The sequence below is a fragment of the Amblyomma mixtum genome, chromosome 6, assembly GCF_055824585.1.
Source record: "Amblyomma mixtum isolate Tamu chromosome 6, ASM5582458v1, whole genome shotgun sequence".
In the NCBI taxonomy this organism is placed as follows: domain Eukaryota; kingdom Metazoa; phylum Arthropoda; class Arachnida; order Ixodida; family Ixodidae; genus Amblyomma; species Amblyomma mixtum.
This window is the reverse complement of record NC_143017.1, coordinates 14,941,687-14,955,218: the sequence shown is the minus strand read 5'-3', so window position 1 is coordinate 14,955,218 and position 13,532 is coordinate 14,941,687. Positions and strand designations below refer to the sequence as shown.

The 13,532-nt window shown below is 44.0% G+C and overlaps 1 long non-coding RNA gene across 1 annotated transcript; it reads left to right on the top strand.

Annotated features, from left to right (window-relative positions):
* The first annotated feature begins 579 nt into the window (after positions 1-579).
* On the top strand, positions 580-12,885 carry LOC149338267 (uncharacterized). Its single transcript, XR_016283426.1, has 4 exons — positions 580-871; positions 1,040-1,236; positions 11,027-11,093; positions 12,548-12,885. It is a non-coding gene; the product is annotated as an uncharacterized LOC149338267 (long non-coding RNA).
* The last annotated feature ends 647 nt before the right edge of the window (positions 12,886-13,532 follow it).

The window sequence follows — 13,532 nt, the reverse complement described above, 5'->3', positions numbered from 1 at the left end:
TAGCACTTCATGCACGACTGGTGGCGACATAGACCACAGGTTTTTGCTCGTTCAGTGATCGGTGTTTTGCAGAGAGCCCAAATTATATTTCCTCTCGACCACTTTGCGCACGTTGGTTCCATTGCTCAGAGTGAAACAAACTGGGGAACTTTTTTTGTCCATGATGTTCCCACGTTAGGTTAGCCAATCCATTAAAGCCAAGAAAACGAAGCTTCTGAAGTGCTAAGTAACCTGGTGACTGCTGACGCCATCTTTCTGGGGGGTTTGGAACGAGAACGCTTGGTTCGCGAGCATTTCCAAGTCTTGCCTATTTATAGAGATTCCTCCGTAAGCGCCGGTTAAGGCCGTCCCACCTCTGCTGGCCGAAGCAGACAGCCGCGATGGGCCCTCCCCTGTGCGCCGGAGTAAAAAGAACTGCGGGTGATTCCGAAAAGCAGACGACAAACAGAGAACAGACGCGCCACCGCCAGGCCGTAAAGATACATCCTCCAGCAAAACAAGCCGCTCCGTGGGCGCTCATGGCCGAGAAGGTAAGCACCGACGGGGCTGAGGCAAATTTAGACGCACATCAGTCCCGGCCGACGAAGAAACGCGGCTGCCGGCGCCGACTTGGGAGGGCAGAGCATATGGCGCCATCTTCAGTCCATTAGCGGGATCGCACGGACCTGCGCAGATCTGCAAACAAACAGCCCGGTAGATGTGAGGTGCAGCGGGCCTGGAACATGTCGGTCGCCGTGGAATGCCATATGCGCCAGGAGCTCTTACGTGTCAAGGGATACCAGGAAGGCGGAAAGAACGCTTACAGGACAGCAATACTCGTGACAGTCCGGGGCCGATAGGCGTATACCAAATTATCGGCAACAGAAACTAGGTATTCTTTTTCTGATAGCACTTTTCTAACAGCGATGCTGGCGGGTTCATATTATTTCACTTACGAAGCCTGTCAGTCACCACCTGTAGGTAATTATAGGAAGGGTTTAAGGGCAGCAGCGACGGCAAACCGACTGTTTCGCTGATTCTTGTGTGTTTTACGCTGCAGAAAGAAGAGAGCTGTACCCATCGTCGCTGTCACCTGGACGTTTCATCGACCATCGAGGGCATTTCTGACGCATATGACGTCACTACCGACGTCACCAGCGCAAACCTAGAAAGAAGGCTCCCACCCCGGATCTGGCACTCGGCAGCAGCGACGGAAAACCGACTGTTTCGCTGATTCCTGCGTGTTTTACGCTGCAGGTTGGTGTATCAATTGGACTTTGTCGAACGGGGGAACTGTGTAGCTTTTGCTGTTGCTGCTGCCGAAGCTTTTGTTCTTTGTATGTACCAAGTGAATCCCGTAGTGGTGCCTAAAGGCTCGGCGAATGATGACAGGGATGCCAGAAGCGAACTACGTGAGCTTCGTGCTGAAATGAAAAGTTTGAAAGACTCCATGAATTTTATCAATGCAGAATTTGAGGAAATCAAAAAGAAACTAGCTGAACAACAAGATTGAAAACTATCCGTTGTACCGAAGACCAAATCGTTTTGAACAATAACCTTAATGCTGTGAACCAGTGGTGTAATCTTTGGTCTATGGAATTAAACAGAGAAAAATCTGTCCTTCTTCGGGTAACAAACAAGAAATCTGCGGCTCAGTTTTTGTACAAAATCAACGAATATCCAATAGTTCAGGTCAACGAGTGTAAATACTTAGGCGTTACGATAACTAACGACTTGAACTGGACCAGCCACATTAATAAAATCTGTACATAAGCCCTCAGGAAACTAGGGTTTCTTCGTTTCAAATTAAGGTCGGCCCCTTCCAATGTTGAGCTGCTTGCATACAATACCCTTATCAGACCTCAGCTGGAATATGGCTGTACAGTATGGGACCCTCACTTGAAAAAAGACGTAAATAACCTAGACATGGTACAGAGAAAGGCAGTTCGTTTCATATGCAATTCATACCGCAGATTAGAGTCACCATCGTCTCTAATGAGTGCTAACAACATTTTCACCTTAGAAAGCAGAAGAAAGATTTCCAGGCTGCGGTTTCTGTATCGGCTTTGCAATCACCAACTTGGTACCAACGCGCGATTGTTCATTAATCCACGTGAGGGACGTCAAACTCGGCACTCCCATCTTTACAACCTGGAACCAACCTTTGCGCGTTCTAACAGGTTTAAAAACTCATTTTTTCCACGCACTGTCTCCCAATGGAATGCACTCCCAATAGAAGTTTTTTCCGCGCATGATGTATAGGTTTTCGAAGAACGTGTACGAAAAGAAGAACTTGTTGTTGGGCTAGTTGGCAGTTATTCATAATTAAATTCAAAGGCGCCAAACCATACGCGCACACACACACACACAGGAGAAGAAAGAAAGACGAGACAGAGCGCCACTCACAACTGATTTAATGTGCAGAAAGACACGTACATATATGTCACTGTCGGTGCATGCGCAAGGAAGACATTCAGCTTCGTGAGGATAAGCAGCGATCAAAAAACGCTTTTTCAGCCTTATACAGGTTTATCGCCGTTTCGCTGAAGCACAAGTTGCCCCTCTTTTCGATATGGAATGCTTCTATCAGTTCTCTGGCTTTTGTCACACTACTCTTTGCCAAAATCCGCACATCAGAAAAGCATGGTTCACAAGTGCGCGACGGGCAGGTTCTGATGTACATGGGTAAATGGGGGCCATCTTTATTTTGTTCTACATTTCTTTGGTGTTCTCTGATACGCTCATTGACACATCGCCCGGTTTGTCCGATGTAGGAACTGCCGCAGGAGAGGGGAACTTCGTACACAACCCCTACCGCACATTTCGTGAACGGTCGCCCATGCCTGGTACCGCAGCCACTTTCTTTTACTTTTTCTTTTCTTTTGGCTATTCGAGAGCAAAGGCTTCCAAGCTTTTGGGGGGCGGTAAAAACGAGTGGCACCCCATGCCTACTCTCAACCTTCTTCAGGTTGTGGGACAACTTGTGCACATACGGCACAGCCACCGGTCTCACCTCTTCTCGAGGGACCTCCTCCCCTACTCCTACTACCTTCTTCTTCAACTTCCATAGGAGGCTTTCGGCAACCTGTGTCACGACCTGCAGAAGGCCGGTATCTGCATTGGTTCGTGTGCCGCCCCGGTTTTATGCAACATTTTTCGGTCACAAATTGACGAAAAGCTTCTGCAGGTTTTGCCAACTACCATGTTTTTAAAGTTTTTAGATACATTGACGATTTCTTGATTGTTTTAACTAAGGACGGCAGCTCTAACTTCGCTGGTACAGTAAACAGTGTTTTATCCCTTTTTAGACAACATGGAAAAGGCTTGGATTTTACTTATGAACTGCCTGAAAACAATCTTTTACAGTTTTTAGATTTAAACATTGAGTTCTGTATGGATCAGGTGTGTTGGGCATATGCTCCACGTGCAAAAAAGGGGCTTCTGCCATTTGACTCTTCGCATTCAAAACTAGTCAAAAGAGGAATTGCTTCACTTTGCCTTGAGTCTGCTCTAGGGAAGTCATGTGTTCACAAGATGCGACAGAGTTTTGATAATCAATTGGTTAGGCTGGCTTCAGCCGAGTTCCCTCGTTCGGTCGTGACACAGGTTGCCGAAAGCCTCCTACGGAAGTTGAAGAAGAAGGTAGTAGGAGTAGGGGAGGAGGTCCCTCGAGAAGAGGTGAGACCGGTGGCTGTGCCGTATGTGCACAAGTTGTCCCACAACCTGAAGAAGGTTGCGAGTAGGCATGGGGTGCCACTCGTTTTTACCGCCCCCCAAAAGCTCGCAAGCCTTTGCTCTCGAATAGCCAAAAGAAAAGAAAAAGTAAAAGAAAGTGGCTGCGGTACCAGCCATGGGCGACCGTTCACGAAATGTGCGGTAGGGGTTGTGTACGAAGTTCCCCTCTCCTGCGGCAGTTCCTACATCGGACAAACCGGGCGATGTGTCAATAAGCGTATCAGAGAACACCAAAGAAATGTAGAACAAAATAAAGATGGCCCCCATTTACCCATGTACATCAGAACCTGCCCGTCGCGCACTTGTGAACCATGCTTTTCTGATGTGCGGATTTTGGCAAAGAGTAGTGTGACAAAAGCCAGAGAACTGATAGAAGCATTCCATATCGAAAAGAGGGGCAACTTGTGCTTCAGCGAAACGGCGATAAACCTGTATAAGGCTGAAAATGCGTTTTTTGATCGCTGCTTATCTTCACGAAGCTGAATGTCTTCCTTGCGCATGCGCCGACAGTGACATATATGTACGTGTCTTTCTGCACATTAAATCAGTTGTGAGTGGCGCTCTGTCTCGTCTTTCTTTCTTCTCCTGTGTGTGTGTGTGTGTGTGCGTATGGTTTGGCGCCTTTGAATTTAATTATGTGTACGAAAAGCTCCGCGTTGATGTTACTCTTCGCTTTTGCGATTCATTTCTTTTCCTTCTTTTTCTGTGTTTGCACTGCATGCTGCGCGCTTTATACCATTCGATTGCTTATGATTGCTTGTGTTGCTTTTTTGTGATTGCTTGCTAATGGTGGCGCTGAATTGCGTTTACTTATTACCTGTATTGCCCTCCTGCTTGGTCTTCAATGACTGCAGTATGTTTTAAATAAAAAACAAAAATAATAAATAAAACAAAGATCTTAACAAAGAGAAGAGAGAGAGGTCTGCGAAAAAGGGTCAAGGCTAATGAACATGCCATTGAACAGCTTCAGCGAAGAATGGTTCAAACAGAGCAGTACTCTCGAAGATGTAAGACGAAATAAAAGGCCTTGTGCAGAAAGAAAATGAAAATGTTGCTGAACTGGTAACAAAGGTAGGCAGTGCTATAGGGGAGACTATCACTGCTGATGACATAGAAGTTTGTGATCGCGTGCCAACTCGTGAGGACGGCAAAAGCAACATAGTTGTGCAATTCAAATGCCGCGAAAAAAAAAGATACTCTTCTGGAAAAGGCTCGAAGCAAATACATAACGAATGAACAAGTTGGCTTCGTAGATAAAGAAAGTGTGTTCGTTAACGAACCTTTTTGCCCTACGCTGAAGCGACTTCTTTCCTTGGCGATAAAAAAGAAATGTGAGTTTGACTGGAAGTTTGTATGGGCCAGGAACGGAAAAGTTCTTGCTCGGAAAGCTGCGGGAAGCGACGTGGTGCGAATCGAACACGATAAAGACTTGTCAAAGATTGACTAAGGTGGTTTGTTGCTAGTTCCTTGCTTTCATCCTCATCATGTTATATCGAGAGTTCTGCTCACCTTCTGATATAACACTGCAGGCACCAACCCAGGCCTTAACATCGGCTGTCCATATCAATGCACGTTCGTTGGCATCAAAGCTAGAACAATTCACTATGTTTCTCGACGAATTCCGGTTCCGAATGCATGTCATCATGATTGCGGAAACATGGTATCACGATGAAAGCCAGACGCTAACATTAGCAGGCTATAAACACTACTACCAAAACCGAACTGAGGGACGTGGCGGCGGCGTAGCGAGGCATATCAGGGATGATGTGTGCTGCGAAGTGGAATACCGTTTCACGTGTACTACTGCTGATCTGGAGGCGTTATGTGTTTGCAGTGGGAAAGATATGTTTTCCGTAGTATATCGCCCTCCTTCCGAAAACAAAAACGATTTTTTGACTTTCATCGAAGAAATGTTGGAGTACGCTTTCTTTCATCAATACCGTTTTCTTATGGGAGGCGATTTCAATATAACTTTGCTGGAAATGACGCGCATTCAGTTCAGTTCTGTAACACACTTCTGGCATCTGTCTTTTATTCTGTTATCAATACACCAACACGGGTAACCGACACAGGCGAGTCTGTCCTTGATCTTTTCATTGTCAACTCGGACATTTCTGTACATACAGCTGGCACCATATGCTATGACTTAAGCGACCACTCTCCAATATTTATTGCGTATTCCAGCTATAGACCACGAGAAAAAACAAGCAAGGACGTACCTGTGTATAGGAATATATCGAATGGTAGTATGGAATCCTTTCGGGCCCGCCTATCAAACAACGACTGGTCTCCAATTTATAACGAGAATAATGCCTCTGAAGCTTATAACAAATTCCTGCTCATGTTCTGCTGCCTCTATAACGAATGCTTTCCATACAAGAAAGCAAGAACAAAGAAAAAAATAAGGAAGCCATGGATAACACCCGATCAATTGAAGGCGATTAAGGAGAAACAAAAACTCTTTCAATATTTCTTGCGTACGAGAGAAATGACAGCACTAACAGACTTCAAAAAGTACCGAAATAAATTGACTCAAGAGTTAAGAAAAGCAAAGATTGCTTATTATAATAACCTCATATCTGATGCTTCAGGAACCGGTTCTCGGGAAGTGTGGAAGGTGATTAATGAAATTCTTCAACGGAAACGTCGGAAGTGCAGCCCCCCTGAAATGTCAATAGATGGCAAATGTATTTCGGGTGTACCTTTAGCTAAGCATCTCAATGCGCATTTTGTAGACATGATAAAACCAACCTGCGACGAAACAGGGTCAACGCCCACTGGCAAACAAAATGCCACCGTATTTCTGGAATCAACGTGAAATCGAAATTTGTAGCGCATTCCTAAACCAGAGAAACACCAACTCAGTCGATGTCGACTATTATCAGATAAAGCCTGTCAAGTTCGTAACTGACGTTATTGCGCCTCACATGACATATATTCTTAACCTCGTCCTCACAACTGGCTGTTTCCCAAGTCGAATGAAACAAGCAAAGGTATCGGTCATCTTTAAAGGCGGCAAAGAAAACGACGCGGCTAACTACAGGCCGGTATCTATATTACCCGTGTTTTCAAAGGCCCTAGAAAAAATAATATTGGTGCGCATAGAAAAATTTTTCTCCAGACATAACATATTACGAGAGTACCAACATGGTTTCCGTCGAAGCAAATCAACCGAAACAGCGCTACTAACAATGAAAGAGCTCATCATCAAAAATATTGAATGCAAGACGCTTACGCTCGGTATTTTTATAGATTACAGCAAGGCCTTTGACTTTCTAAACCACAAAATTCTGTTGAAAAAACTTAGTGCTTACAGTGTCCGCGGTGTATTTTTGGTGTTGTTCAACTTTTACTTGAGTGATCGAATGCAATGTGTCAGTATTGGGGGCCACACCTCATCCTTTAAGAGCATTTCATTTGGTGTGCCACAAGGCAGTCTTTTGGGGCCATTTCTTTTCAATGTATATGTCAATGACATTGTTTAACCCAATTCAGATGCTTGTTATGTTCTTTACGCTGACGATACCAGCGTGTTTCTTTCTGGCCATGACATACAAGATGGTTTATTGGTTTATTGGGGTTTAACGTCCCAAAGCGACTCCGGCTATGAGGGACGCCGTAGTGAAGGGCTCTGAAAATTTCGACCACCCGGGGTTCTTTAACGTGCACTGACATCGCACAGTACACGGGCCTCTAGAATTTCGCCTTCATCAAAATTCAGCCACCGCGGCCGGGATCGAACCCGCGTCTTTCGGGTCAGCAGCCGAGCGCCGTAACCACTGAGCCACCGCGGCGGCGCCATGGCATACAAGAGGTGATTGCTAAAGCAGAAACTGAGATGACAAAGACAATCAACTGGTCCAATGCCAACGGTCTTAAGATTAACGTAAAAAAATCTAAAGCCGTAATTTTCAAACCAAGTGGCAAACAGGCTGTAAGGCATCATCTTTTAACACTCGGTACTGCTACTATTGAAGTTGTCAACCAACATAGGATTTTAGGAGTGACATTCTCGTCTGATATGAAATGGACACACCACATCGATTTCTTGCGCAAATCCCTATCACCGGCTGCGGGAGCATCGGCTGCGGGAGATAATGTCGGCCAGATGCCGACATTATCTCCCGGAAAAAATAAAGGTTCACATTTACCACGCATTACTCACGTCACATTTAAACTATTGCTCGCTTGTTTGGGGAACAACGATCAGTAATATTAACGCAATTTTCCTTCTACAGAAAAAAACTCTTCGTAATATTGCTAATGTATCGTACTACCATCCGACAGAAGAATTGTTTGTGAAGTATAAAGCAATAATAGCAAAACATTATCTAGAATTTCGCTTACTGCACACTTTCTTTTACGCAAATAATGCCCTTCAAACGTTTTTAAAGAACACCGCAAGTTTACGTAAACAAAAAAGCGATGGTCGTACTCGCAGTTGTGACAAATGGTTTGTACCACATCGCCGTACCGATTATCTCTGTCAGTCCCTAAAGTACCTGCTTCCATTTCTTGTGAACGATTATGAAAAGAAGGATGTATATTTCGAGACCTACAGTAAAAAACAACTGCGACAATATTTTGTAACCCATCAAACAACATGTGTACAATAATCATGCTAACTTTGTATTAGAGTACGACTGACATATGTGAATTCCGCTATGTTTTCTGGTGTTCAGGAAGAATTGAGGCCGAAATCCGATCACCTGAAATTCTCATTAACAACGATTGTTTTGTTAATTATTGTACTGTATAGTTGTTCGAATGATTGTTTGAAGATGTGTACTCACAGTGTAATTTAGTCTGTAACCACTGCTGCCTTGTATGGGCCCCCAGGCACCTTTCAAGCTGTCGTAGAACAGCTTTTTCGCCTGGGGGCCTTCTACCTCGAGTTGAAAATAAATGAATTGAAAGCGACATATATCCAGTTTTTTGGGGGGAATAAGCCTCAGGTAAGCCGTAAGGTCTATAGGGATCACGAAGTGCAACAGCGATTTCCAGACGTCCACTCCACTCTTGAATAAAACTGGAAAAAATAAAGGAGTGTTCCTGCATGCAGCACAAAGCCGAAGTGCAGCATTATGGTTTAGTCGGGTGATACATTTGAAAAACACTGTAGCGCAGCAGAAGTGGAAAACACAAACAGAAACGAACAGCATGGGCGCTTACTTTCAACAACTTTTATTCTTCACGAGCAGCATACTTATACGCCAGAAAGAGGAGATGTAATCATTTGTGCAAACAGTGTCAGTTAAATACAAATGCAAGTTCTTTATCGCAGAGGAAAATGGAAGGTGTGCTTATGCACGTGCGACCTTTCAGCTTCGATGATCTCACGCGTTATGTTTTCCCTGTTTTTCCTTTCTGGTTAACATCCCTGCCTTTCCCTCTCTCTCTCTCTCTTCTCTCTCTCTCTCTTCCCTAAAGCAACACATTTTTCAAAAAGTGGCTTGCAATTTTTTTACTCGCACGAGAGAACGTGATCTGCTAATGTTCGTCTTCGTCCGTTTCTGACGTTGCGAGCACGTTCCATTTAGGCGCTCGTTTAAGCACCTTCCCGTCTGGCCCATATACTTCTTCCCGCATTACAAGGGAATTTAATAGATGACACCTTCCTCACACGTGACGTACGGATTCTGATGTTTAGTTGTGCATCCACTTAAAGAGGATATGCGTACAGCTGTCCTATCTATCGTTATGTTTCCGCGAAAATCTGAAATATTAGATTAATCACTTCGCTTTATTAAACCGCTTACGCAATTCAAACCAACCAACGTTGCATCCAAGTTGCAACGTGGTTTCAGAGTCCGTTATTGCACGCTTTCAATGCATATTATAGCTAGAGTACATGGAATTCCTTTTGATCTTATACCGATAACTCCGTTACCTAAATGGATTATACGCCATACAGGTGTCTTCTATCGCTAACACTGTACAGTTCTTTAATAAGCCTCAAGCGTTGCGGTGACGGCTTAGTTGCCCAGTTTTCAAGTTTGTTCTCTATAATTTTGTTCTCTACGACATAACTGACACGGAACTCCTCGCTGACTTGCCAAATTTTTGTGTTTATCGCAATGACCGCAAAGATAGGAGGGGAGGAGGCGTGCTTATTGCAACCAGGCAAGAACTGTCATGCACGGCCATCAACCTTTCATCAGACATCGAAATATTATGGGTCCTATTCCACTCTTCACCAAAGTCAGTTATCGTTGGCGAATGCTGTAAACCCCCTAATAACAGTCCAAATTTTCCGCACAAATTTAATAATGCATTAAATGAAATCAAAACTATGCATCCTAACGCCGGCATTTTCGTCTTTGGTGACTTAAATTTTCCTAGCATTGATTGGCAGAACATAACCGCTGCAGGATGAAATGGAGCTAATGAATTTCTTGATATCTGCCTTAATTTTAATCTGGTGCAAGTAATATCCTAACCAACGCGTGTAACAGAAGACAGCGCTAATACTCTTAATCTAGTATTAACCGATCATCCAGAATGTGTTCATTCCATCACGTATCATCCAGGTGTTAGCGATCACTAAATAATACATGCATGCCTCATCATTAAACCGCTGCCCCGTGTAACAAATAGGCAGACCATTCGATTGCATGATCAAGGAAACTATGCTGCAATTAATAACGAACTTCGCACCTCCTTAGCCCTTGTGGAACCCAACTTTCATCAAAGAACGATTCATGAAAACTGGGTATTTTTCAAAAAGAAAATTGAAGAATTGGTAAAGAAATTTATTCCAAAAATAATCATACGAAACAGCCCACGAAATCCATGGTTCAACAACTGTCTAAAACGTCTGGAAAACAAAAAGAAACGCCTCTTCCGCTCAGCGAAATTGCATCCCAGTGAGAACGCTTGGAATAAATACTATGTGGCAGAAAAAGCGTACCTAATAAAAACTCGCGAAACCAAGCGTTCTTTCTTTCAGTCGATTTGCCTAAAATGCTGACAACTAACCCCCGTAAATTCTGGCAAGTCATCAACCCACAGCACACGAGCAACATTTCTCTTGCCGACGCATCAGGTGAACCCATCTCAGACACAGACTGCGCCAATCTATTTAATGAGGCTTTTTCATCTGTCTTTACGAAAGAATCACGTATTTCACTGCCTTCAGAACCAACATAATATCATGGAACCTATGCCTCCGCCAATATTCTCTCCAACAGGAATCTCATCATTAATAGAAAAAATGAAGCTGTCATCCTCCGCCGGCATCGATCACATCAACACTAAAATACTAAAAAACACAAAATATACATGTGCATCTTCCTTGTTGTTATTCACGCAGTCACTCCTCACTGGCCAACTGCCCAAGGATTGGAAACATGGGAAGGTCGTTCCAGTCTACAAATCAGGTGACAAAAATTCGCCCTTAAATTACCGCCCCATTTCCCTAACCAGCGTAGCCTGCAAAATCATGGAGCACATCATCTATACCCATATCATGGCCTTCCTTGATTCTAACAACTTTTTTCACCCGGCGCAGCATGGATTTCACAGGGGCTACTCCTGCGAGACCCAACTGGCAACTTTCTTACATGATCTGCACATCAACCTTGATTCTAATCAACAAACCGACGTCATATTTTTAGATTTCGCTAAAGCATTCGATAAAGTACCCCATAAACGCTTACTGACAATACTTTCCAGATTAAATTTGCACCCCTACATACTGATATGGATTGAAGCCTTCCTATCTAATCGCTCCCAAGTTGTTTCTGTTAACAATACAAACTCTAACTCTCTCCCGGTAACGACAGGTGTTCCTCAGGGATCTGTACTCGGCCCGCTACTTTTTCTAATATACGTTAATGATTTGCCATCACAAGTCACCTCAACATACGCATGTTTCCTGACGACTGTGTAATTTATCGTGCAGTTACTAAACCCGCAAACCAAGCATCTCTTCAGATTGATCTTAATGCGGTCCAGAACTGGTGCGACCAATGGCTAATGGAACTTAACCCCCATAATTGCAAGCTTTTATCTGTCCACCGCCGTCGTAATCCTCTCATTCGTTCCTACGAAACCTTTCATGTGCCCATAGAACCAGTTCAGTCCTACAAGTATTTAAGCGTAACTCTTTCCACTGACCTTTCCTGGAGTTTGCATGTCAATAACACAATATCATCAGCCAACAGAACGCTATAGATTCCTAAAACGCCATCTTCGTCGCGCTCCTCAACATGTTAAGTTACTAGCCTATAAATCGTTCGTCCGGTCAAAGTTGGAATTCGCATCACCAGTTTGGAATCCTCATCAAGCTTAGAGCCGCCGCGGTGGCTCAGCGGTTATGGTGCTCGGCTGCTGGCCCGAAAGACGCGGGTTCGATCCCGGCCGCGGCGGTTGAATTTCTTTGAAGGAGAAATTCTAGAGGCCCGTGTACTGTGCGATGTCAGTGCACGTTAAAGAACCCCTGGTGATCGAAATTTCCGGAGCCCTCCACTACGGCGTCTCTCATAGCCTTAGTTGCTTTGGGACGTTAAACCCCAAACCAACCAATCATCAAGCTTATCACATTAATTCTCTTGAGTCCCTCCAAAATCGCGCGGCCAGGTTTATTCACGCATCCTATGCTTTTGACATTAGCGTTTCTGGCTTGAAAACGGCATCCGGTTTACCGTCCTTATCACTCCGTCGTCGCACTTCCAGCTTATCATTATTTCATAAAATCTTCAATAGCCCCATGCGCGCCACTCCTTATATTCTTCCTCCCCCAGCACGCATATCACACCGCACCAGTTATTTTCATGTGGCCCGTCCACTCTCGCGCACTGTCACCTTCGCCAATTCCTTTTTCCCCGAACAGCTGCAGACTGGAACGGCCTGCCAAGCGACATTGCCACCATCACCTGCTCATCCCAGTTCAATGAAAATGTAAAAAATTATGTACAGTTGTAAGAACGTCTTCTTTATATGTTACCACCCCTTATGTAATACCCCGGGCATGGGGCCTTTAAGGAAATAAAATGAAAATGAACTTTCTACATTACGAACAGCCCATACCTTTGCCACATAAGTCGTGCAAAACCCGCGCTTTTCCAATAAAATTTTAGTTGACAGTCAGCTTCGTCTACGTTCTGTGTGTTCCTTTCTGTGTCTGCGTTTTGTTATTTCGGCTGTTCCCACCAAGAAGTATGAACCAACTAGTTCAGTTTTCTACCCTTTTAAAATGTATTAGTAGTGATAGAGGGGTTCGAACTATTCCATTCTTTTATGGCAAGCGGGAAAAATGAATATCTGAAACAGTCGGTTCGGAATGCGCACTCTCTAAGGGTTAATGGGTGCTTATGCCGGGATGGTCTGGATTTATCTACAGATATATATAACGAAGTATCTATGTTTAATGTGTTATGTACTAATTGGAACAATAATTTTAGTCGTGCTAGCCTGGCGCATCTCTGTAAAGTCAGGATACATGCTTGTTTTAGTAGTTGGGATGGTGAATCACTGGTCCTGTGTTAAAGATAAATCCAATTGCCTTTCGCTGCACTCCTTCTAGTTTGTTAATGATCTGTTGTGTATAGCGAAACCAAATCGTGTTTCCATATTCGAGAACTGATCGTATAAATGTGTTATATGCTAACAGTTTGGTCTCCGGTGGCGCTTCTGGAAGCCGTCTTCTAAGGAAGAACAATCGTTTTAAAGCAGATGATACTGTACTGTTAATATGTGATTCCCATCTTAGGTCATGTGAAATGATTAATCCAAGGTATTTGTGTTCGTGAACTCGGGTGAGCGGTATGTTATTGATGCTGTACACATATTCGGATCTTTGTTTTTTACGGGTTACA